We start from the raw sequence: 24,479 nt of genomic DNA, 5'->3' as shown, positions 1-24,479 counted from the left end.
CCCATCAACCCGCGTCTTAAAAATATTTAGCGAGGCAGCCTCCACCACTTCAACGGGCAGAGAATTCCAGAGATTCACCACCCTTTGAGTGAAGAAGTTCCTCCTCAACTCTGTTCTAAACCGCCTCCCCTTTATCTTGAGGCTGTGCCCCCTAGTCCTACTGTCCTTTCTGAGCGGGAAGAGTCTCTCCACCTCTATCCTATCCATCCCATTCATCATCTTATACGTCTCAAGGAGATCTCCCCTCATTCTTCTAAACTCTAACGAGTACAAGCCTAGTTTATTCAGCCTCTCCTCATAGCTCAACCCCCTCAACTCCGGTATCAGCCTAGTAAACCTCCTCTGCACTCCCTCCAAGGCCAAAATATCCTTGCGTAAGTACGGCGACCAAAACTGCACACAGTACTCCAGCTGCGGCCTCACCAATGCCCTATACAGCTGCAGCAAGGCCTCCCTACTTTTATATTCAATCCCCCTCGCTATGAAGGCCAGCATCCCATTCGCCTTCTTGACCACCTGCTGCACCTGCAAGCTGGGTTTTTGCGACTCATGCACAAGGACCCCGAGGTCCCTCTGCATCGTCGCCTGCTGCAGTTTTTCGCCCCGTAAGTAATAGTCCTTCCTACCATTCTTCCTACCAAAGTGGACCACCTCGCACTTGCCAACATTAAATTCCATTTGCCATTTCCTGGCCCATTCGCCCAGCCTATCTAGATCCTTCTGCAGACTCTCCACACCCTCCGCACAATTTGCCGTTCCCCCAATCTTGGTGTCATCAGCAAATTTCGACACCCTACACTCGGTTCCCTCCTCCAGATCATCTATATAAATGGTAAATAGCTGAGGCCCCAGCACCGATCCCTGGGGCACTCCACTAGTCACCAAGACGCGGGTTGATAGGTTTTTAATAGGCAAGGGGATTAAGGGTTATGGGGAGAGGGCGGGAATGTGGAACTGAGCCACGACAGATCAGCCATGATCTTATTGAATGGCGGGGCAGGCTCGAAGGGCTAGATGGCCTACTCCTGCTCCTATTTCTTATGTTCTTATGTTCTTATCAGGTGTTTATCTTGGCTGAAGAGATTATCAAGAATGTTTAAAGGATTTTGCAGGAAAATTGTACTCTGCAAATGGAATGTTAATGGGCCACACACAGGATTGTAACATAGCAGTAAACAAATCGAAAAATCTTAACGTAATAATTGACGCTGAACTCTGAAATATTCCTCCGAAATTGAAAGGAATGAAGGAGTGGTGAGGAGGGAGTGAGGGAATGGTGAGGATGGAGTGAGGGAGTGAGGGAACGAGGGAGTGATGAGGATAGAGTTTCTCTGCGATCCCCTCTCACTCCCCTAAACTCCAGTGAATATAATCCTAACCGACTTAGTCTCTCCTCATATCACAGACCTGCCATCCCAGGATTCAGCCTAGTGAACCTCGATAGCAAGGACATCCTTCCTCAGATAAGGAGACCAAAACTGCTCACAATACTCCAGGTCTGGCCTCACCAATGTCCTGTACAACTGCAGCAAAACATCCCTATCCCTATACTCGAATCCTCTCGCTATGAAGGCTAACATACCATTTACCTTCTTCACTGCCTGCTGTACCTGCACGCTCACTTTCAGTGACTGATGCACGAGGACACCAAGGTCTCGCTGGGTATCCACCTCTCTCAATTTACACCCATCCCAGTAATAATCTGTCTTCCTATTATTGCTCTCAAAGCGGATAACCTCACATTGTGGCATCACCAGCTCAATTCCCGGCTTGGGTCACTGTCTGTGTGGCGTTTGTACGTTCTCCCCGTGTCTGCGTGGGTTTCCTCCGGGTGCTCCAGTTTCCTCCCACGTTCTGTAAGACGTGCTGGTTTGGGTGCATCAACCTGAACTGGACTGTGGTGACTCGGGGAATTTCATCGTAACTTCATTGCAACGTCAGCCTTACTTCTCACTTATAATAAACTTCACTTATTTAAGAACTTATTTATCCCCATTATACTGCATCTGCCATTTTCTCTCTCTGGAGTATTTGTCTAGCTTCTCCTGAACGGTATCAATGCTCTTCGTCTCAGCTACTCTCAATGGGAAATTCAACATTTCGGAGTCAGACTTGGAGGTTCAACAAAACAGTTTTATTCGGACAAAGCTTTGGGAGAAGCTCTGGCACTCTGCAGTACTGGCAGCCACCTTCTCAACTACACAATGGCGGTTGAGCATCTTTTATACCTTTTAGATAATCGACAGTATGGACATTAGCCGTTAGCACATCATTACAAGTTGACTGGACAGATATGGACATCGACAGTTATCACATCATTATAAGCAGACAGGTACAGACATTGATAGTTAACACATCATTGTACATGGAGTCTATACATTTATGCAGTTATGTCCTCTATCAATGACTGGTTTTCTTATATACATTTATGCACCTATGTCTCCATCAGTGGCTGATCTCGTTATCAAACTCATTGTTCTGGTCAGCTCTTATCTCGAGTTTTAAGGTGCCTCAGTTTTCTGTAATGATTTAAACACTACAGGTTGAACTTTTTGTGTAAGTGTCTGTGACTAAAGTCAGTGCCTCTTAATGTCCCTTCCCAGAGTCCATTTTGTGTGCCAGGTAACCATTTTGTGTCCATCACTTCGATTTCACTCCAACAGCTCCCCGTTTTGGTCAGGATTATTATTTAATAATCCACAGACCAACAACAGCAGTATCTTCACAGGTAGATGTCCATCTTAGAACGTAGAACATAGAATCATAGAAAAACTACAGCACAAACAGGCCCTTCGGCCCACAAGTTGCACCGATGATATCCCTACTTACTAGGCTTACCTATAACCCTTAATTCTATTAAACCCCATGTACTCATCCAGAGGTCTCTTGAAAGACCCTATCGAATTTGCCTCCACCACCACCAACGGCAGCCGATTCCACTCACTCACCACCCTCTGAGTGAAAAACTTACCCTTGACATCTCCTCTGTACCTACTCCCCAGCACCTTAAACCTGTGTCCTCTCATAGCGACCATTTCAACCCTGGGAAAAAGCCTCTGAGAATCCACTCGATCAATACCTCTCATCATCTTATGCACCTCCATCAGATCACCCCTCATCCTTTGTCTCTCTAAGGAGAAAAGGCCGAACTCACTCAACCTATCTTCATAAGGCATGCCTCCCAATCCAGGCAACATCCTTGTAAATCTCCTCTGCACCCTCTCAATAGCTTCCACATCCTTCCTGTAGTGAGGCGACCAGAACTGCGCACAGTACTCCAAGTGGGGTCTGACAAGGGTCTTATAAAGTTGCAGCATTACCTCCCGACTCCTAAACTCAATCCCTCGATTAATGAAGGCCAGTACACCATACGCCTTCTTGATCACATCCTCCACCTGCGAGGCCGATTTAAGAGTCCTATGGACCCGGACCCCAAGATTCTTCTGCTCTTCAACACAGCTAAGACTCCTACCCTTGATATTGTACTCCTGCATCCCATTGGTCCTGCCAAAATGGACCACTACACATTTATCTGCGTTGAAGTCCATCTGCCACTTCTCCGCCCAGTCTTGCATCCTATCTATGTCACACTGCAACTTCTGACATCCCTCCAGACTATCCACAACACCACCAACCTTCGTGTCATCGGCAAACTTACTAATTCATCCCTCCACTTCCTCATCCAGGTCATTTATGAAAATGACAAACAGCAAGGGTCCTAGAACAGATCCCTGGGGATAGGATTTATAGTTATTTGGAGAGTAATGAATTGATTGGAGATAGTCAGCATGGTTTTGTGGCGGGTAGGTCGTGCCTTACTAACCTTATTGAGTTTTTTGAGAAAGTGACCAAAGAAGTGGATGGGGGTAAGGCAGTGGACGTGGTATATATGGATTTTAGTAAGGCGTTTGATAAGGTTCACCATGGTAGGCTTCTGCAGAAAATGCAGATGTATGGGATTGGGGTGATCTAGGGAATTGGATCAGGAATTGGCTAGCGGATAGGAGACAGAGGGTGGTGGTTGATGGTAAATATTCATCATGGAGTTCGGCTACGAGTGGTGTGCCTCAGGGATCTGTTTTGGGGCCACTGCTGTTTGTAATTTTTATTAATGATCTGGATGAGGGTATAGTTGGGTGGATTAGTAAATTTGCTGATGACACCAAAGTCGGAGGTGTGGTAGATAGTGAGGAAGGGTGTCATAGTTTGCAGGGAGACTTAGACAGGTTGCAGAGCTGGGCCAAGAGGTGGCGGATGGAGTTTAATGCGGAGAAGTGTGAGGTAATTCACTTTGGTAGGAATAACAGATGTGTCGAGTATAGGGCTAACGGGAGGACTTTGAATAGTGTGGATGAGCAGAGGGATCTAGGTATATGTGTACATAGATCCCTGAAAGTTGGGAATCAAGTAGATAAGGTTGTTAAGAAGGCATACGGTGTCTTGGCGTTTATTGGTAGGGGGATTGAATTTAGGAGTCGCAGCGTCATGTTGCAACTGTACACAACTCTGGTGCGGCCGCACTTGGAGTACTGTGTGCAGTTCTGGTCCCCATATTACAGGAAGGATGTGGAGGCTTTGGAGAGGGTGCAGAGGAGGTTTACCAGGATGTTGCCTGGTATGGAGGGGAGGTCCTATGAGGAGAGGCTGAGGGATTTGGGGTTGTTTTCGCTGGAAAGAAGGCGGCTAAGAGGGGACCTTATTGAAACGTATAAGATGATTAGAGGGTTAGATAGGGTGGACAGTGATAGCCTTTTTCCTCTGATGGAGAAATCTAGCATGAGGGGGCATGGCTTTAAATTAAGGGGGGGTAGTTATAGGATGGATGTCAGGGGTAGGTTCTTTACCCAGAGGGTGGTGAGGGATTGGAATGCCCTGCCTGCTGCAGTTGTAAATGTGCCTAGTTTGGGGGTGTTTAAGAGATCTGTGGATAGGTTTATGGATGGAAAGGGATTGGTTTAGGTTAGAGGGTCATTGTTTTGTAACTGGTCGGCGCAACATCGTGGGCCGAAGGGCCTGTTCTGCGCTGTAATGTTCTATGTTCTATCCATTCCAGCCAGCTACTCCCTCTCTTGGGTCCCTGTCTGAAGTTATCAAGTTGTTCTCTTATGTTATTAATGACTTGGGTGATGTTATTGCATTCATCTGTGACATGTGTTATACATTTGTCTCCTATTATTGTGCATACTCCCCCCTGTTGGGCTAACTGGTAGTCGACTGCATGTCGGGTCTGGTCTGCCTATCATCTCAATTCAGCCATTTCTTGGTTGACAGCCTCCAGTACTGTTTCCCAGGACTGTTGGTCCACAGATAATACAGTTCCTATTTTTTGCACTAATTACTCCTGCTGCCTCCCCCGAGATAGGTCTCCAAGGAACCCGTATCCCAGTGATGAGCCCGTTGTACCCACAGAATTCTTCGCTGATGGCCTGGGTTACTATCTTTCCCCGGAAATGCCCCTTCTGAGGCCCTGGAACAGCAAGTGGCCCGAATGTTCCTACTGCAAAAAGGATCGGGGGGGGTTGGTGTTGCTGTCGTGTAGGTGCCGTTGAAGAGGAATATAAATCCCTTCTGAGCCCAGTAGCTATGATTATTGGTTTGTGTACACTGCCAATTGCTCTGTTTACTTGACCCCCCCGTTTGATCCCACCACCTGGTAAGTATCAAACGGGTATGTCCATTCGGCTGAGCTGATGCGAGTCCCATTACACTCACCACGACTGAGCTGCCTCCCCGCGGTTACATTCAGGCATTTCTGCTCATCACAGGTGCCAGTAAACTGACCCCTATTTACCTGCGTCTGTACACAAGGAATCATTCTTGGGGACTAAGGCATATGCGTACCCTGCTTCCTGCCCCGAGAAGCAAAGTGGATAGCTTGCATTATCCGAGCACGCTCTTCTTCCCACCCCCGGAGCCCCCTGCACACAGGATCTGTGGGATTTACAAGCTCCACACAGCTTCCCTGTATACCTCTTTTATATTTACCAAGTTGTCCCTTACAGGGTGTGTCTGAGGTATCTACTGTACATAAATCATGGGGGGGTCCACCCAGAGGTGGCCACAAATAGGGCCTCTACGGATTGGGCTAACAGGTAACATACAGTTCGATTCCCGTGTTAATGTATATGAGCCTTGTACAATAGGTTACCCTCGAGCCCAGTCAAGTTTACAGTAGCGACAACACAAAGTAATACAGTTACACACGTGATCTTATACATGTCCGCAACAAGGTAGTTTCAGTCTTATTACCTTAAGTTGTACAATTTTCCAAAAGTTGTGTTGTCATCCCGAACCCATCAGTTACTCTCGCTTGCGATCATCACCTGTTTTGGGGAAAGCACACATTCGTTTGTTCATTTCCTTATATAGTTTCAGCGATGTCCAATGTTTCCGTACACCTTTCCCTTTTACATCTGGATGGGCACAGGTATCTGCACTAATTATAACTTCATACGTCCCATTCCATTTTGGTGCAAACCCTGGTTTCTCGGGTAATGTTTTTACCAGGACGCAACTCCCCGCTGTTGGGGCGTCAGGGAGCATTTCAAGCTCTCTCTCTGCGTCTCTTTCTTCCTGATTATCTTTTACTAATTTACACATTGCTTTTAGTTGGGCGCTTAGTTCCAAAACATATCTTTTGATTTTGTCTTTTAGTGGATCTCCATCAGTCCCACCTGTTTCTGGTAATTGCACCCACCGCCCTGTCATTAGTTCATGAGGGGTTAATCCAGTTATCCGGCTTGTGGTGGCTCTTAGCCTCATTAATATAGTGGACAATACTTCTGTCCACATTTTTCCTGATGTTTTAATGGCCTTGGCCAGTGCATTCTTAAGAGTTCTGTTCATACTTTCCACCATTCCAGAACTCTGTGGGTGGTAAGGGATGTGGAATTTTTGTTTTATTCCCATCAGTTGGCACACTGTTTTTACCACCTTTCGGATGAAGTGTGTCCCCTGATCCTAATCGATTTGTAGGGGTGCTCTCCACCTAGGGACTAGACACTGGTCTAGCTGTGGTGGTGGCCCTGTGAAATCCATTTGTAGATGTTCCCTTTTGGTCTCGGCTGGTGTTCATCTTAATTTTTATGGGTTGACCAGGGTTGTGTTGCACGGATGTCACACATCAGTGACAGTGCCAGGCTATGTCCCTTCCCATTCCTTTCCTAATTACCATGGCCTCTCTTCCCACATGTGAGAGTCCGTGGTGTCGTTCTAAGAGGGTGTTTTGTACGCACTCCAGTGCCATGACCTTATCATTTCATCTCCAAATGTGATCAGTCCCTTTGCTCACTCCCTGAGCTTCCCACTTCCCCTTTTCCTCTTTCGAGGTATCCTTATGTAAGTCCCCAATATCTATTTTGTCTCCTGTTTGTCCCGTAGTTGCTATTCACAGCTCGCCAACTGCCTCCTGCTCTAAGACTAACTGTGCTGCTCTATCTGCAGCTTGGTTCCCTTTGAAATTTAACCAGTTCAGGTTACCTCTTCCTCGTTCTTTCTGGTACGCTTTAATTTTTATTACTGTAGCTTCTCGACGTTTCTCACTAACTTTTAGCAATGCCACAATCCTTTGTTGGTGTTTAATAGGAGTTCCTCCCGTGGTCATGAACCTTCTTCTTCCCCATGCTGTCATTTAGTCATGTACTACCCCGAATGCATACCTACTGTCTGTATATGTTTACCATCTTGCCTTCAGATACTCTAGTGCTTTTGTGAGTGCCACTAGTTCTGCCACTTGCGTGGATAGACCTCTGTCAATTCTTTCTGAACTTACTGATTCTAATCTGTCATTTACTACTGCCCACCCTGTCCGGGATTGTCCTTCCGCATATTTGCATGAACCATCTACAAAAAGGGTCTCCTCAGCTGTTGTTAAAGGTATATCCTTTATCCTACCTTCTTCTACATCCATATCTATATCCCCACAATTGTGTGACTCTCCTGTGTTTATAATTCCTTCTGCTGGATTACCTCCTCTGTCCCTTATTATTATAACTGATTTGTTTGGAGGTAGGAGGGCAGCTTCCCATTTAGCCCTCCTCATGTTTGAGAAGGACCTCAGCTTTCCCGTGTTCAGCATTTCTATCAAGGTGTCTTTGGTGTGGAGGATTATATTCCCTGTCGTTATTATTGGCTGGCTAACCCAGGCAGCGCAATCTAAGGTGGCTACGCACTTTGGCAGTCCGGTGAACACCAGCCCTTCTGCTGTTGAATAGTAACCTATGGGTCTCCTTTTATTGCCATGATCCTGTATTACCCACTGCGGAATAGAACCTTCCCTCATTACTACAATGGATGTGGAAGTCTTTATTGGGATTGGGTAATCCTAGTCCAGGGGCTGATATCAGTTCTGTTTTTATTTTGTTATAAGCCTCTTCTTGCTCGGGTCCCCATTCTACAGGATTTAAAGCTGGTTTTCCCCCGTTGACTAGTCTCTGTGTAGGTTCTGCCAATTATGCGAATCCTGGGATAAAATTCCAGCTATAGTTAAACAGTCCCAGCACCTTCCTGACCCCTCTTATGGTGACGGGTCATCTGTTATACCACCTTCTTTCGGTGTGTTGGATTTCTTTAAGCCCCCGGGATATTAGGTGTCCTCGGAATGGGACTTGTGTTTTCCCAGTTTGTGCTTTTTTGGGGCTCCTCTATAACCCTGCGGTTTTTAGTTTGTTTAATACTAGATACAGTGCTTCCTGATGTAGATTCTGAAGATATTAAGATATCATCTACATATTGTAGGATTGTGCTACCCTCATGCTAACCCCGTTCTACCCTGTTCAGGATGTCACTCATGACTCGATGGAAGGTCGTGGGGCTATTGTGGAATCCCTGTGGTAGTGAGTCCAAGTGTACTGTTTGTCTCCCACTGAAAAGGAGAATTTGTCTTGGGATTTGGGATCCACTGGTAAGAACCAGAGAACCATAGAAAATTACAGCTCAGAAACAGGCCTTTTGGCCCTTCTTGTCTGTGCAGAACCATTTTTGCCTCGTCCCACTGCCCTGCACTTGGACCATATCCCTCCACACCCCTCTCATCCATGAACCCGTCCAAGCTTTTCTTAAATGTTAGAAGTGACCCCCGCATTTACCACAAGGACTAGAATCCGTTGGCTATATCCAATACAATTTTGTGCTCCAGTGACAGTGCATTCAGGATTATCGAGGGGCTTTCTACAATGGGGTACAACTTGGAGGAGGTGAGTTTATTGATTCCGGTGTAATCTGTCGTGAGCCTATAGCTTCTGTCGGGTGTGCTCACCGTCCAGGTTGGGGAGTTAGAGGTACCCGTGGTTTCCCTCAGAATTCCTTTCTCCACTAACTCTTTAACTACCTCCAGCTGCCTCTGCTCCGGGCTTTTTTTGGGTATTGTCGGTGAGGCTTATGTTCCGGTCCAGGTACCATTATCGGGTCCGTTTTAGTTAAGCCGGTATCTAACTTTGTTTTAGCCCATACCCCGGGGATGGAGGCATGGATGGCTCTGAACCCTCCTGTCTCTAATTCCCAATCTCTGGTGGTGGCTGTGGCCACTTTAATAGTTTCAAGATGACTTGGGAGTTTCCCCATCCCAGTTTTCCGACAGCCTTGTGTTGATTAGGTTAATTCTCCCTTTCCACAGTCTATCAGAATCTCATATTCTTTCATTAAATCATTTCCCATTATTGTACCCTCGTTATTTTTACACACATAGATCCATGGCAGATGGAATTTAATCCTGATAAATGCGAGGTGATGCATTTTGGAAGGAATAATGCAGGGAGGAGTTACATGATAAAGGCTAGACCGATTAAGAGTATAGAAATGCAGAGGGACCTGGGAGTGCAAGTGCACAAGTCTCTGAAGGTGGCAACTCAGGTGGAGAAGGTTGCGAAGAAAGCTTACGGAATGCTAGCCTTTATAGGAAGGGGTGTAGAGTATAAGAGCTGGCGTCTAATGCTACAGTTGCACAGAATGTTGGTTAGACCGCATTTGGAGTACTGCGTCCAGTTCTGGTCACCTTACCACCGGAAGGACTTGGAGACCCTGGAGAGAGTGCAGAGGAGGTTTACTAGGATGCTGCCTGGTATGGAAGGACTGAGTTATGAGGAAAGATTGGGTAAACTGGGGCTCTTTTCCTTAGAAAGATGGAGATTAAGGGGGGATCTGATAGAGGTGTATAAAATAATGAAGGGTATAGATAGAGTCAACAGTGGCAGGCTTTTTCCTAGATTGGAGACAAATATCACGAGGGGCCACGAGCTTAGGGTGAGGGGGGAGAAGTATAATTTGGATGCTAGAGGGAGGTTTTTCACACAGAGGGTCGTGGGGGTATGGAATGCACTGCCAAGTAAGGTGGTGGAGGCAGGCACGCTGGACTTGTTTAAGGTTTACTTCGATAGACACATGAGCGAAACAGGGATGGAGGGTTATAGGAGACGGTTTTAAATAAGGGTCAGAGCCTCAGGACGTTACTGGAAATCTACTGTGACATGTGTTGATGTTTTTCTCTTTTACTCCACAGGTGTGTCAGTCCACCTTGTTGCCTAATGAGGGGTATACACATGGTGGGTCATGCGTGGGCTGCTCTTGGATGTTTCGAGAGTGGCCTAGTACTTCGCGTCATTTGTGTACAATCAAAACTGGACCAGCAGATGGGCACCATGACAGCTCAGTGACTATCACTGTTTGCTGTGCAGATACATGGATTTGGGTCGGTGTCTGTGGGAGTTTGCGCATTCTCCCCGTGCTTGCGTGGGTTTCCTCCAGGCGCTCCGGTTTCCTCCCACACCCCAAAGATGTGCTCTTAGGCTGATTGGTGTAACAAGTTGTCCCTAAATTAGTCTCCCCTGAATCTGGTTTCCAATGGGTGTACCATGAGCATAGACATGGGTCAAGGGTGGAGGAGAAAAAACACCATTGTTAAGATGGCGGCGCGGGCTCGTTGGGCCGAAGGGCCTGTTTCCCGAGCTGTGTTGTTCTTTGTTCTTTGTTCCGTCCTTCTCATCCTTGTAAATGGGGGCTGCAGACCGTCAATCTTGCTGACCTCAGAGGTTCCTTAATTTCTCCGATTCTGCTGCAGTCATGGATCAGGGTCGGGGTCTCCCATGGATCGGGTCGGGGTCTCCCATGGATCGGGTCGGGGTCTCCCATGGATCGGGTCAGGGGCTCCCATGAATTGGGTCGGGGGTCTCCCATGAATTGGGTCGGGGGTCTCCCATGGATCGGGTCGGGGGGCTCCCATGGATCGGGTCGGGGGTCTCCCATGGATCGGGGCGGGGGTCTCCCATGGATCGGGGCGGGGGTCTCCCATGGATCGGGGCGGGGGTCTCCCATGGATCGGGGCGGGGGTCTCCCATGGGTCAGGTCGGGGGGCTCCCATGGGTCGGGGCGGGGGTCTCCCTTGGGTCGGGGCGGGGGTCTCCCATGAATTGGGTTGGGGGTCTCCCATGGATCGGGTCAGGAGGCTCCCATGGATTGGGTCAGGGGGTCTCCCATGGATCAGGGTCGGGGGGGTCTCCCATGGATCAGGGTCGGGGGTCTCCCATGGATCGGGGCGGGGGTCTCCCATGGATCGGGGCGGGGGTCTCCCATGGATCGGGGCGGGGGTCTCCCATGGATCGGGGCGGGGGTCTCCCATGGATCGGGTCGGGGGGCTCCCATGGATCGGGGCGGGGGTCTCCCATGGATCGGGTCGGGGGTCTCCCATGGATCGGGTCGGGGGGCTCCCATATTTGCCCCAACACACTGCTTGTGTGTGTCCATTTTTATTACCGTGATTACAATGTTTCCCCCTGCTTCCAGGTTTGTTTCCTTTCCCTGGGGACTCTGCAATCCCTTGTAAAGTGTCCTTGTTGGCCACAGTTATGACAGGTCAGTTTGGATTTAGTTCCACTCCCACTACTGTAAGCAGCTACTCTTCTTTGCCTTACTCTTGTCTGGGATTTCTCCTCTCCACCTCCCAGTACTCCACTAGGCCATTCCACTAGTTCATCATAATCCTGGGACATAATCATTCCCGTTTTTAGAATTGTTTGGTGACCACTAGAGAGCCCATCCTTGAAAGCCTGGATGAACACTCGATCCCCACAGCCTGGGTTCCCTTGCCCTGAGCATTCCTGGTATACTTGGGACAACTGTTCCCCGTACTCAGAAGCTCCTTCCCCCTTTAGCTGCTTGGTCATTGTAAATCTGCTCCAGTTAGTAGGAGCATTCCCTAAAACTCTCTGGGCTTCTGTTTTAAACTGGGTGAAAGGTTCCTGTTAGGCATCTATTTCTGCTGTTAGACTGACTACATGTGTCCAATGTCCCCCACTGTAATCCTGTGCTGGGGGAGTGGCGGGTCCTCCTGCCTCCACTTATCCGCTGGACAGGGTGCCCTGACCAGTTGATGTATATCTCTCAGGTGTAGTTGGTGTCCTACCCAAACTGTATCTAATTCTTCCCAGAATTTAGTGTTTGTGCTTCTAGGTTGTCGCTTACCCAGGGAAGCCATTACCTGCTGTCCCTCACCTGGGGTGAATGGTTTATAATTTGCTTTTGGCTGCGTATCTGTTCCTCCTCGGGTTACTGGCACTAAGTTGTGTTCTAGCACCTCCCATTCTTCTGGAGGGCCAGTTGGCCCCTGTCATGTGGACTCATAAGGTCAGGGGGGGTTAGAGGAACAGTTTCCCCTCCCCATTGATTCTCCTCTAACACTTGGTTTCGTTTCTCCAGTTCTCTTACTTTGGATTCTAACTTTCTAATCTCTTTATTTTCGCTCCATTTTTTGGTGAAAGCGATTACTTGTTCAATTAGTCCCACTAATTGATGTACTAATAATACCCCTTCTTTGTCTTGTCTCTCTTTTACCCATCTATCCACTTTCTCTGCTGTTCTAAGGTCTGAGAAGTATCCCAGCCATCCCTTTACATCCTCTTTATTAACACGCGTCTGTCTGTCATGTACATTTCAATAAGAGATCCTGCATGTCCTCTCTTAACTTCTTTATCTGCCATCTCGCAGACTTCACTACCCCTGGTCACTATTGTCTCCTTGGCAACGTGTTTTATGCACCGTACAACCACAATTACTTCCTAACAATGTGTATCTCCACCGTCAGGGACTTCACTACCCCCAACCACGATTACTACCCTCGTATCGTGTTTCTCCACTGTTTCAGGCTTTCTATTTATACTCATGACCACCTCGGCAACGTGTTTCTCCACCAGAGTCTGGCTCTAGGTCAAAGTTAATCAGTTCCTTTTCCTCACCGCTTTACAACATTGAGAGTTCAGTACCCAACTACACAACCCTTCGTGCAAACAGGGGGAAATCTCTGTGTTTGTTCATCACTAGAGTTTGATGTTACCCGACCTTTGCCACTTGTACTTCATGATCCTAATTGCCCTTGGTGCTTCTACAGCCACTTCAGGGTCCTGACCTTCGCATGGGGGATTTCCCCTTTTAACAACCGGTCTAAGGCTACATATTTGAGACAGGCACTTCCTTGTCCTCTAGTCAGTCAGCACAAGTAACAGTCAATCAATATTTATTACTATACCATCAACAATCAGTACTTATCTCTATAATACCCCTTAATTTTGCCCCTTTTAAACTGTATTGTTGACTCTGCCTGACTCCCACAGATTCAATGATCCCTACACCAGTTTGATGATCGTGGCCAATCGATTAAAACATACCACCAGTAGTGAGATCCTGCCAACTACGCCAATTTGTTGTGGGAAATTCAACACTTCGGAGTCAGACTTGGAGATTCAACAAGACAGTTTTATTCAGACAAGCTTTGGGAGAAGCGCTGGCACTCTGCATGACTGGCAGCCACCTTCTCAACTACACAATGGCAGTTGAGCATCTTTTATACCTTTTAGATAATCGATAGTATGGACATTAGCCGTTAGCACATCATTACAAGTTGAGTGGACAGATATGGGCATTGATAGTTAACACATCATTATAAGCAGACAGGTACAGACATTGATAGTTAACACATCATTGTACATGGAGTCTATACATTTATGCAGTTATGTCCTCTATCAATGACTGGTTTTCTTATATACATTTATGCATCCATGTCTCCATCAGTGGCTGATCTCGTTATCAAACTCATTGTTCTGGTCAGCTCTTATCTCGAGTTTTAAGGTGCCTCAAGGTCTGACCAGTTTCCTGCAGCGATTTAAACACTACAGGTTTTAGCTCTTTGTGTAAATGTCGGTGCCCAAAGTCAGTGCCTCTTAATGTCTCTTCCCAGCAGCGGGCGATCGGGGGGCCGTCCATCCTGACTGTCTGCCCCTCTGCCGTGGCTACGTTCGCAGCCAGGTGTCCCTGGAGAGGGAGCATGCGGTGTCCGTGGGCACAGCTGATGCATTCCATGCCCGCTGGGCACCGCAGGGGCTGAGGTGCGTTATCGACCCCGACAATCACATTTTGATTTGACGTGTCTTAAGTTTCCTTTGTACTTTTTGTTTTTGTTCGGGCTGTTCTCCTTCCTTTTGGGGAGCCGCCCCTTTTACTTTGTCCTAATGTAATTTGAGTTTGTTTACTTGGTTGACCTAAAAGACCCCTCCCCCCACTTAATGTCTCTTCCCAGAGTCCACTTTGTGTGCCAGGTAACCATTTTGTGTCCTTTACTTTGATTTCACCCTAACAGAGCCATTTCCACATTCTCACCACTCTCTGGCTATCCGGCAGCACAGTGGCACAGTGGTTAGCACTGCTGCCTCACAGCGCCAGGGACCTGGGTTCGATTCCTGACTTGGGTCTGTGACACTGTCACTGTCTGTTCCCATCACTGTCTGTGTGGAGCCTGCACATTCTCCCCGTGTCTGTGTGGGTTTCCTCTGGAGGCTCTGGTTTCTTCCCACAATCTGAAAGATATGTTGGTTAGCTTGATTGGCCATGCTAAATTACCAGATGTGGGGTTATGGGGATAGGGCCTGGGTGGGATTGTGGTCCGTGCAGACTCGATGGGCTGAATGGTCTCCTGCACTGTAGGGATTCTATGACCACCTCAATGTATTTCTGTGATTCTGTAATCATTGTATGATCCATGACTGCTGACAGCAGCTCGGATACAGACACAGAGCTCGCTGCTACCAGAGTGGGGTGTACCTCAACAGGTCCACAGCAGACACCATCTCCCTGGCCCTGCACTCAACCCTGGAACACTTAGATAACAAGGACACCTCTGTCAGACTCCTATTTATTGACTACAGCTCAGCTCTCAACATCATTATTCCCACAAAACTCATCTCCAAACTCCATGGCCTGGGCCTCGGCTCCTCCCTGGATCCTGAACTTCCCAACTCACAGCCCACAATCAGTAAGGATAGGCAACACCACCTCCTCCACGGTCATCCTCAACACCGGTGCCCCACAAGGCTGTGTTCTCAGCCCCCTGCTATACTCCTTATACACCTAGGACTGTGCGGCCAAATTCCCCTCCAACTCCATTTCAACTTTGCTGATGCCACTACCTTAATGGGTCGGATCTCAAACAATGATGAGACAGAGTACAGGAATGAGATAGAGAATCTGGTGAACTGGTGCAGCAACAATAATCTCTCCCTCAATGTCAACAAAATGAAGCAGATTGTCATCGACTTCAGGAAGTGTAAAGGAGAACATGCCCCTGTCTACATCAACGGGGATGAAGTAGAAAGGGTTGAGAGCTTCATGTTTTTAGGTGTCCAGATCACCAACAAGTTGTCCTGATCCCCCCTTACCCACACAATTATTAAGAAAGCCCCACCAATGCCTCTAATTTCTCAGAAGTCTAAGGAAATTTGGTATGTCAGTAACGACTCTCACCAACTTTTACAGATGCCCCATAGAAAGCATTCTTTCTGGTTGGATCACAGCTCGGTCTGGGCTCCTGCTCTGCCCAAAACCACAAGGAACTACAAAAGGTCGTGAATGTAGCCCCAATCCATCACACGAACCAGCCTCCCATCCATTGACTCTGTCTACACTTCCCGCTGCCTCGGAAAAGCAGCCAGTATAATTAAGGACCCCCCCCACGCACCCCGGACATTCTCTCTCCCACCTTCTTCCTTCAGGAAAAAGATACAACAGTCTGAGATCACGTACCAATCCTGCTGCTGTCAGACTTTTGAATGGACTTACCTCGCATTAAGTTGATCTTTCTCTACACCCTCGCTGTGACTGTAACACCACATTCTGCACTTTCTCCTTTCCTTCTCTATGAACGGTATGCTTTGTCCGTATAGTGTGCAAGAAACAATAGTTTTCACTGTTTGTTAATACATGCGACAATAATAAATCAAATTAAATCAAACATGGAGAAGTTTGATTGGGGACGGATAATTAAATCATGGGTAACAACGCTGGTTGCCACCCAGGACTATTGCTGTGTATTAAAACTAACGCAATACTCATGTCCACTGCTGACAAATAGTTTGGAATGTGTTAACACTGCTTCCAATTAAGTCCTTATTTGATTCAATTATTTAGTAGAAGTCACTGATATATAAAGGGGCTACAGGTGGTACTGGGGTTTGGGGGTGAATTGTGTGTGGTGGTTGATTAAAGAAATAAAGGTAGTTTATAAAGAAAGAGAACTTGTATCTCCTTTACTGAGCTGTAACTGGGAGACTCAAACAGTGGGATTGGACTGTGTTAGTGAGGGGGAGGAAGATGCTTCCCAGTGGGCTGCCTCTGTTTCATGCTGAAGTTTATTTGTGTGTTTTATGGGATTTTGTTAATCCCTTGTTGATTTAATTATGACCTGGCAGTGGTAGTCCCACATCAGAATCCCTGTTCCAGTATCTGAGTGGTTTGCTTCACTGTCTGAGGTAGAGATCAGCAGTGCTGGCTGCCAAGGAATGGGATTTGATTGTCTGCTGGACTGGGACAATGGGGCTGGGAAAGTGGGAGACTTGGGACAGAGGGCTAGCAGGGAGGGCTGGAATCTGAGCAGTACTGCCTGACTCTATCACAAATCAAAATGTTCTTTACAAGCTAAGTTCAGTGAATCAATCATAAATAAATTCATAAATCTGCAGAGAGAGTTTGAAAGTCAGGAAATATTTAGCAGAACCTTTGGAGAGCTACATTATAATGGAACAAGTCAGAGATCCCTCTAATACCTGCACTTCAGTCTGTCTGACATTATTAGCTGTTGAGGCTACCTCATTGAATGTTTTTAAGGCAAAGATAAAATTTTGAACATTAAAAGAATTAAGGGTTATGGGGACAGTGTAGAGGGAGCTTTACTCTGTATCTCACCATGTCCTGTACCTGTCCTGGGAGTGTTTGATGGAGGGACAGTATAGAGGGAGCTTTACTCTGTATCTAACCGCGTGCTGTACCTGTCCTGGGAGTGTTTGATGGGGACAGTGTAGAGGGAGCTTTACTCTGTATCTAACCCCGTGCTGTACCTGTCCTGGGAGTGTTTGATGGGGGGACAGTGTAGAGGGAGCTTTACTCTGTATCTAACCCCGTGCTGTACCTGTCCTGGGAGTGTTTGATGGGGACAGTGTAGAGGGAGCTTTACTCTGTATCTAACCCTGTGCTGTACCTGTCCTGGGAGTGTTTGATGGGGACAGTGTAGAGGGAGCTTTACTCTGTATCTAACCCTGTGCTGTACCTGTCCTGGGAGTGTTTGATGGGGACAGTGTAGAGGGAGCTTTACTCTGTATCTAACCCCGTGCTGTACCTGTCCTGGGAGTGTTTGATGGAGGGACAGTATAGAGGGAGCTTTACTCTGTATCTAACCCTGTGCTGTACCTGTCCTGGGAGTGTTTGATGGGGGACAGTGTAGAGGGAGCTTTACTCTGTATCTAACCCTGTGCTGTACTTGTCCTGGGAGTGTTTGATGGGGACTGTGAGGCAGCAGTGCTCACCACTGGGCCACTGTGCCAGATACATGTGATCCACTGTGGTTTGGCTGCTTGGATTCAGATCTTTGTTCTCTATACGAATTAGAGTAGTGGTGGAAGGGTATTTATCTGGCTGGAAGTTTGATTAGTGGTGTTCCACAGGAATCTGTACTAGGACCTCTGCTGTTTATGATATATATTATTTAACTGGATAAAAGTGTAGATGGGTGGGTTAATAAGTTTGCAGACACAAAGATAAGTGAAGTTGTGAATAGTGTAGAAGGTTGTCAAGGGATGCAGCGGGATATCGATCAGCTGCAGTTATGGGCAGAGAAATGGCAGATGGAGTTTAATCCGGGCAAGTGTGAGGTGCTGCACTTTGGGAGATCAGTGTTAAGGGTAAGTATACAGTTAATGGCAGGACCCTGAACAGCACTGATGTACAGAGGGATCTTAGGGTTCGTGTCCCTGAAAGTGTCCACACAGGTAGACAGGGTGGTAAAGAAGGCGTATGGCACGCTTGCCTTTATTGGTCAGGGCACTGAGTACAAGAGTCAGGATGTCATATTGCAGCTTTATAAAACTTTGGTTCGGACTCACTTAGAGAATTGCGTTCAATTCTAGTCACCACATTACAGGAAGAATGTGGAGGCTTTGGACAGGGTGCAGAAGAGGTTTGCCAGGATGCTGCCCGGATTAGAGGCAATGAGCTACAAGGAGAGGCTGGACAAACTAGGGTTGTTTTCTCTGGAGTGGCGGAGGCTGAGGGGAGACCTGATAGAAATCTATAAAATAATGAGAGGCAGAGATAGGGCCAGAATCTTCCCCAGAGTTGAAATGTCTAATACTAGAGGACATGCACTTAAGCAGAGAGGGGGAAAAGTTGGAAGGAGATGTGAGGGGCACACATTTTATACAGAGTGATTTTAGGTGTCGGGAATGCGCTGCCAGGGATGGTGATGCAGGCAGATACGATGGGAGTGTTTAAGGGGCTTTTAGATAAGCAGATGAATATGTGAGGAATAGAGGGATAGGGAGCAAGGGCAGGCAGAGGGACTAGTTTAATTAGTGTCACAACATTGTGGTCCAAAGGGCTTGTTGAAATTGGAGTGTTTGACAGATGTCCCAGACAAGTTACAGTGGGAGCACTGAAGGAGTTAACATGCTGGGACTTTATAATTCTCTTTTACTTTGATTATGTTACACAACAGATTCTGAGAAAAACTGAACCCTGACTGTTCCCCAGGGAATTTGCTTTATATGCCTAACATTAATGCCTGATTAATGAGTTGGGAATTTAACCAGATAAAGGATTTCCATCATGTGAAAGCAGCTTTGTAAATATAAGGCCATGTTGCATTATCTCCACATTGCACCTGACTGTCTGGGCACCATGCCTGTAGCTTCTATGCCAATGCTCAGGGCATTTTTGCATTTTCCTGGTTGCCTCTTGTAGTAGCAGAGAAGGTTTGGTGAAAAGTTTGTTACTCCCAGGTGTGGGATCACTGTATACCCAGAACGGAGAAACAATCCAATTATCCAGCTTCCGGATAACATTGACCACTAACCTGAACCTCACAAACTGCCTGCTCTCTGCTTGCTCCCAGCAGCTGACACAATGTTCAACACTGGCAGTTCCAGGAATCTTCTCAAATTTAAGAGCCGTGGGGTTATGCTGCAATGATACTGGACATTAGTGAGACCACATGTAGAATATTGTGTTCAGTTCTGGTCACCTCACTATAAGAAGGATGTGGAAGCATTGGAGAGAGTGCAGAGGAGATTTACCAGGATGCTGCCTGGTTTGGAGGGTAGGTCTTATGAGGAAAGGTTGAGGGAGCTGGGGCTTTTCTCTTTGGAGCGGAGGAGGATGAGAGGTGGCTTAATAGAGGTTTATAAGATGATGAGGGGGATTGATAGTGGACATGCAGAGACTATTTCCTTGGGTGGATGTAGCTGTTACTAGGGGGCATAACTATAAGGTTCATGGTGGGAGATATAGGAGGGATGTCCGAGGTAGATTCTTTACTCAGAGAGTGGTTGGGGTGTGGAATGCACTGCCTGCTGTGATAGTGGAATTGGACACTTTAGGAACTTTCAAGCAGTTATTGGATAGGCACATGGAGCACACCAGAATGATAGGAAGGGGATAGTTTGATCTTGGGTTTGGACATAGCTCAGCACAACATTGAGGGCTGAAGGGCCTGTACTGGGCTGTACTGTTCTATGTTTCTAAATTCTCGTCCTTCAACAAAAGTTGAAGACACGTGTGGAAAGACTGTTTTAATTCAGTTTCCTTCAACATGAATAAATATCAGGGTTAATATTTCATTATGTAACACAATCGGTAACAGTAATCTACAATTTGAACGCCTCTTTGATATCATGGTATTGCCCAGTTAACTCCAGTTTGATTGAGTGGGATAGTGTGCAGGGGACAGTAATATCAGTGTTACTGAGCCTGCCGCACAGTCTTTTTTAACCCTAAAACGATGGACAAAGAATTGCGCATAGACTTCTTGTTAGTACAATAATATTTATTTATACACAATTATTAATAACCCACCCAATCAACAATAACTTCATCTTACAGAATATTAAAGTTCAAGTCCAAGAGTAGATCTGTTTCCATGCTGTAAACCTCTATGACTGTGACCTTGATTTAACTTTTGCGTCACTGACAAGTACTCAGGCAGATATTGGCTTTTATCTATGTGCTGGTCTCTGTAGTCCTTTGGTCTGGTCTGATTCTCTGGCTCTGGCCTTCCTTCTTTCTTCGGTGGGGTGGCTCTTGTGCTGGTTGTTGCTGGCAATAGTCACCATTCATTGGGGAAGACAGAGCAGCACCCTTCATATTTCATAGATTTTCGGGCCATTGCCAATCAATCGATCAGGACTTGATCACCCTGATTGATAGGGTCCAATCAGCTGCTGCCTGATCTCTGAATGTGTACCAAATGGCCATGCCTATGGGTGCTGGAGGCACGTAGGTCACATACCTCCCTCCCAAATAAGGAGTTATGGTGCCCCTATGGTAAACAACCCAGTTTGACCAGAAAATGTCCTTTGTTCTGGAGATGGCCTATATTATGTGTATCCCAGCTTTTGCAGCTGCAGCCGGTTTTTCTCTGTCCAATTCCTTTTGAGGTTGCAGTCTGTCTGTTTCAGGGCTTGTCCAGTTATCCCAGCGTGCTCTTGCAAACCACCATCTTAGATGGCCCGTTAAGCCACAAATGTGACTTGGGTACACTGAGTATAAATATTTATCACTGTGCACCCAGGGACCAGAGGATCTCTTTCACAATTGGTGAATCGACAAACCCTCTGTGCTCCTGGTTAATGCCCCCAGCCACCCACCCCCTCATCCTGCTTCACTATCCCACATTCTGTCCAATTCCCTGGAACTGTTTCAGTTCTTTCTCTCCACCTCCAGAACCTCTCTAAAGGCCAGTGATTAGACAGTGCTTTCATTCATTCATAAGAACATAAGAACATAAGAAATAGGAGCAGGAGTAGGCCATCTAGCCCTTCGAGCCTGCCCCACCATTCAATAAGATCATGGCTGATCTGTCGTGGCTCAGTTCCACTTTCCCGCTTTCTCCCCATAACCCTTAATCCCCTCTCTCATCAAAAACCCATCAACCCGCGTCTTAAAAATATTTAGCGAGGTAGCCTCCACCACTTCAACGGGCAGAGAATTCCAGAGATTCACCACCCTTTGAGTGAAGAAGTTCTTCCTCAACTCCGTTCTAAACCGCCCCCCCCTTTATCTTGAGGCTGTGCCCTCTAGTCCTACTGTCTTTTTTGAGCGGGAAGAGTCTCTCCACCTCTATCCTATCCATCCCATTCATCATCTTATACGTCTCAATGAGATCTCCCCTCATTCTTCTGAACTCTAATGAGTACAAGCCTAGTTTATTCAGCCTCTCCTCATAGCTCAACCCCCTCAACTCTGGCATCAGCCTAGTAAACCTCCTCTGCACTCCCTCCAAGGCCAAAATATCTTTCCCTAACTCCTCCTGCTGTTCCTCAGTATCCTCTCCACTCAGAGGTTGCGATGTTAAAGTATTGAAGAACTTTACTCATCATGAGCTGTTGTATGTGCCGCTCCATATTGTCAAGCTTTTAGAAGATTTCCTGTGTCTAATCTCCTAATTACATCTTAATTAGGAGATTAGTTACTCCAGGGCTTTCACTCAAGGAAAGGTTGGGACTTGGATTCTCTTTGATTTGATTTATTATTGTCACATGTATTAGTATACAGTGAAAAGTATTGTTTCTTACGCACTATACAGACAAAGCATACTGTTCATAGAGAAGGAAAAGAGAGGGTGCAGAATGTAGTGTTACAGTCAAAGCGAGGGTGTAGAGAAAGATCAGCTCAATGCAAGGTAAATCCAGTCAAAAGTCTGACAGCAGCAGGGAAGAAGTTGTTCTTGATTCAGTTGGTACGTGACCTCAGATTTTTGTATCTTCCCGACAGAAGAAGGTGGAAGAGAGAATGTCCGGGGTGTGTGGGGTCCTTAATTCTGCTGACTGCTTTGCCGAGGCAGCGGGAAGTGTAGACAGAGTCAATGGATGGGAGGCTGGTTTGCGAGATGGATTGGGCTACATTCACGATGCTTTGTAGTCTTTTGTGGTCTTGGGCAGAGCAGGAGCCCATACCAAGCTGTGATACAACCAGAAAGAATGCTTTCTATGGGGCATCTGTAAAAGTTGGTGAGAGTCGTAGCTGACATGCCAAATTTCCTTTGCCTCTACTTTCTCAGAAGACTTTGGTGGGGCTTTCTTAACGATAGTGTCGGCATGGGGGGACCAGGACAGGTTGTTGGTGATCTGGACACCTAGAAACTTGAAGCTTTCGACCGTTTCTACTTCATCCCTGTTGATGTAGACAGGGGCATGTTCTCCTTTACACTTCCTGAAGTCGATGACAATCTCTTTTGTCTTGTTGACTTCTTTGCTACAGTCTCTCGGAATGAGAAATTGGATCTAGGCAGGGCTCCTGTTTCCGGAGTTCCCACTTGATTATTTGGGATCTACTCCTCCACTGGGGAGATCTTTATGCTGTCCTGATGCTGATCTTTGATGAACACAACTCATTCCAGTGAGACACGCAGTGAATGACACCAATCCTCTACACCGCTGAGGCAGGGGCTCCCCAGGGTCACTGTAATGGCACAGGAAGCCCGACAGGAAAGGGATATACCTTCTATTCTGTAATTAACTAACACCATTACCTTGGTACACACACACTGGACCCTGCCTGGGGCTACAGTTCAACAGGCCCAGTCCCAGGCCTGCCTTATAAAACGCTCAGGTAATGAGTTTCAGCTGGGCAGGCCATTGCCTGTTACCAGGGGAACTCATACCCAATGAGCCTCATTGGGCGATCAGTGGTTTCCCCATGGAGCTTGTGGGGGTTATCGCTGCCACCTGATATTGAGTTTGAGTTCATACCCAGAACTCAAGCTACTTCTCAAAGGCTGAAGGCTCCAGTTGATTGGTGAACCTTGCTGACCTGTCTTACACACAGGCAGTGACCAGACTCGCAGTTTGGTTGATGCGGAGATTCTGAGGACATTGCCAGGCCTGTGCAGACAGCTGTCTCTGACACACCAACAGTAGAACTCCAGCCAGGCTGTGCAAACAAACCAAAACACGGAAAGTGCCAGCGATGTTACACCCACCAGCTCAGTAATGTTTGTAATATGACCTCACACACACACCTGTTGATTTTTTTTTAGGTTTCCAGCTGCCAACTTCAATAATTTATTTCAGAGTTCATAAGATTATCGGAGCAGAATGAGGCCATTCGGCCCATCGAGTCTGCTCCACCATTCAATCATGGCTGATATGGAAATATAGAACAGTACAGCACAGTACAGGCCCTTCGGCCCTCAATGTTGTGCTGAGCTATGTCCGAACCCATGATCAAGCTATCCCACTCCCTATCATTCTGGTGTGCTCCATGTGACTATCCAATAACTGCTTGAAAGTTCCTAAAGTGTCCGACTCTCAGCAGGCAGTGCATTCCACACCCCAACCACTCTCTGAGTAAAGAATCTACCTCAGACATCCCTCCTATATCTCCCACCATGAACCTTATAGTTATGCTCCCTAGTAACAGCTACATCCACCCAAGGAAATAATCTCTGAACATCCACTCTATCTATCCCCCTCATCATCTTACCTTGGTTCTCCTTTGCTGAATTTTAAACTGCTCCCAATCCTCAGGCCTATTGCTTTTTCTTACCAATGTGTTTGCTTCTTCCTTGAATCTGATACGATCTCTAATTTCCCTTGTGAGCCAATGTTTGGTCATAATTCCCGATCACTCTCCCGCCAAACAGGAATAAACAATTCTGGAGTTCCCCTATTCATTCTTTCAATGCCTGCCATTGGCTGTCCACTGTCTGTCCTTTCAGTAATGTTTCCCAGTCCATCAAGGCCAATTCATGCCTCACACCGTCATAGTCCCCTTTACTGAGATTCAGGACCCTGGTCTAAATTTCAGGTCTGAGGCGTTCCAATCAGGTAACACTGACCGGTACAAGAAAGCCAGATACGATCTAAGGAGATCCATCAAAGATGCAAAAGACAGTACCGGACCAAGCTAGAGTCCCAGGTTAGCCACACCGACCCCCGCCGACTATGGCAAGGTTTGCA

The sequence above is a fragment of the Carcharhinus amblyrhynchos genome, chromosome 5, assembly GCF_965287045.1.
Source record: "Carcharhinus amblyrhynchos chromosome 5, sCarAmb.v2.hapA, whole genome shotgun sequence".
Taxonomy (NCBI): Eukaryota; Metazoa; Chordata; class Chondrichthyes; order Carcharhiniformes; family Carcharhinidae; genus Carcharhinus; species Carcharhinus amblyrhynchos.
Note: the sequence above shows the minus strand (reverse complement) of the source record.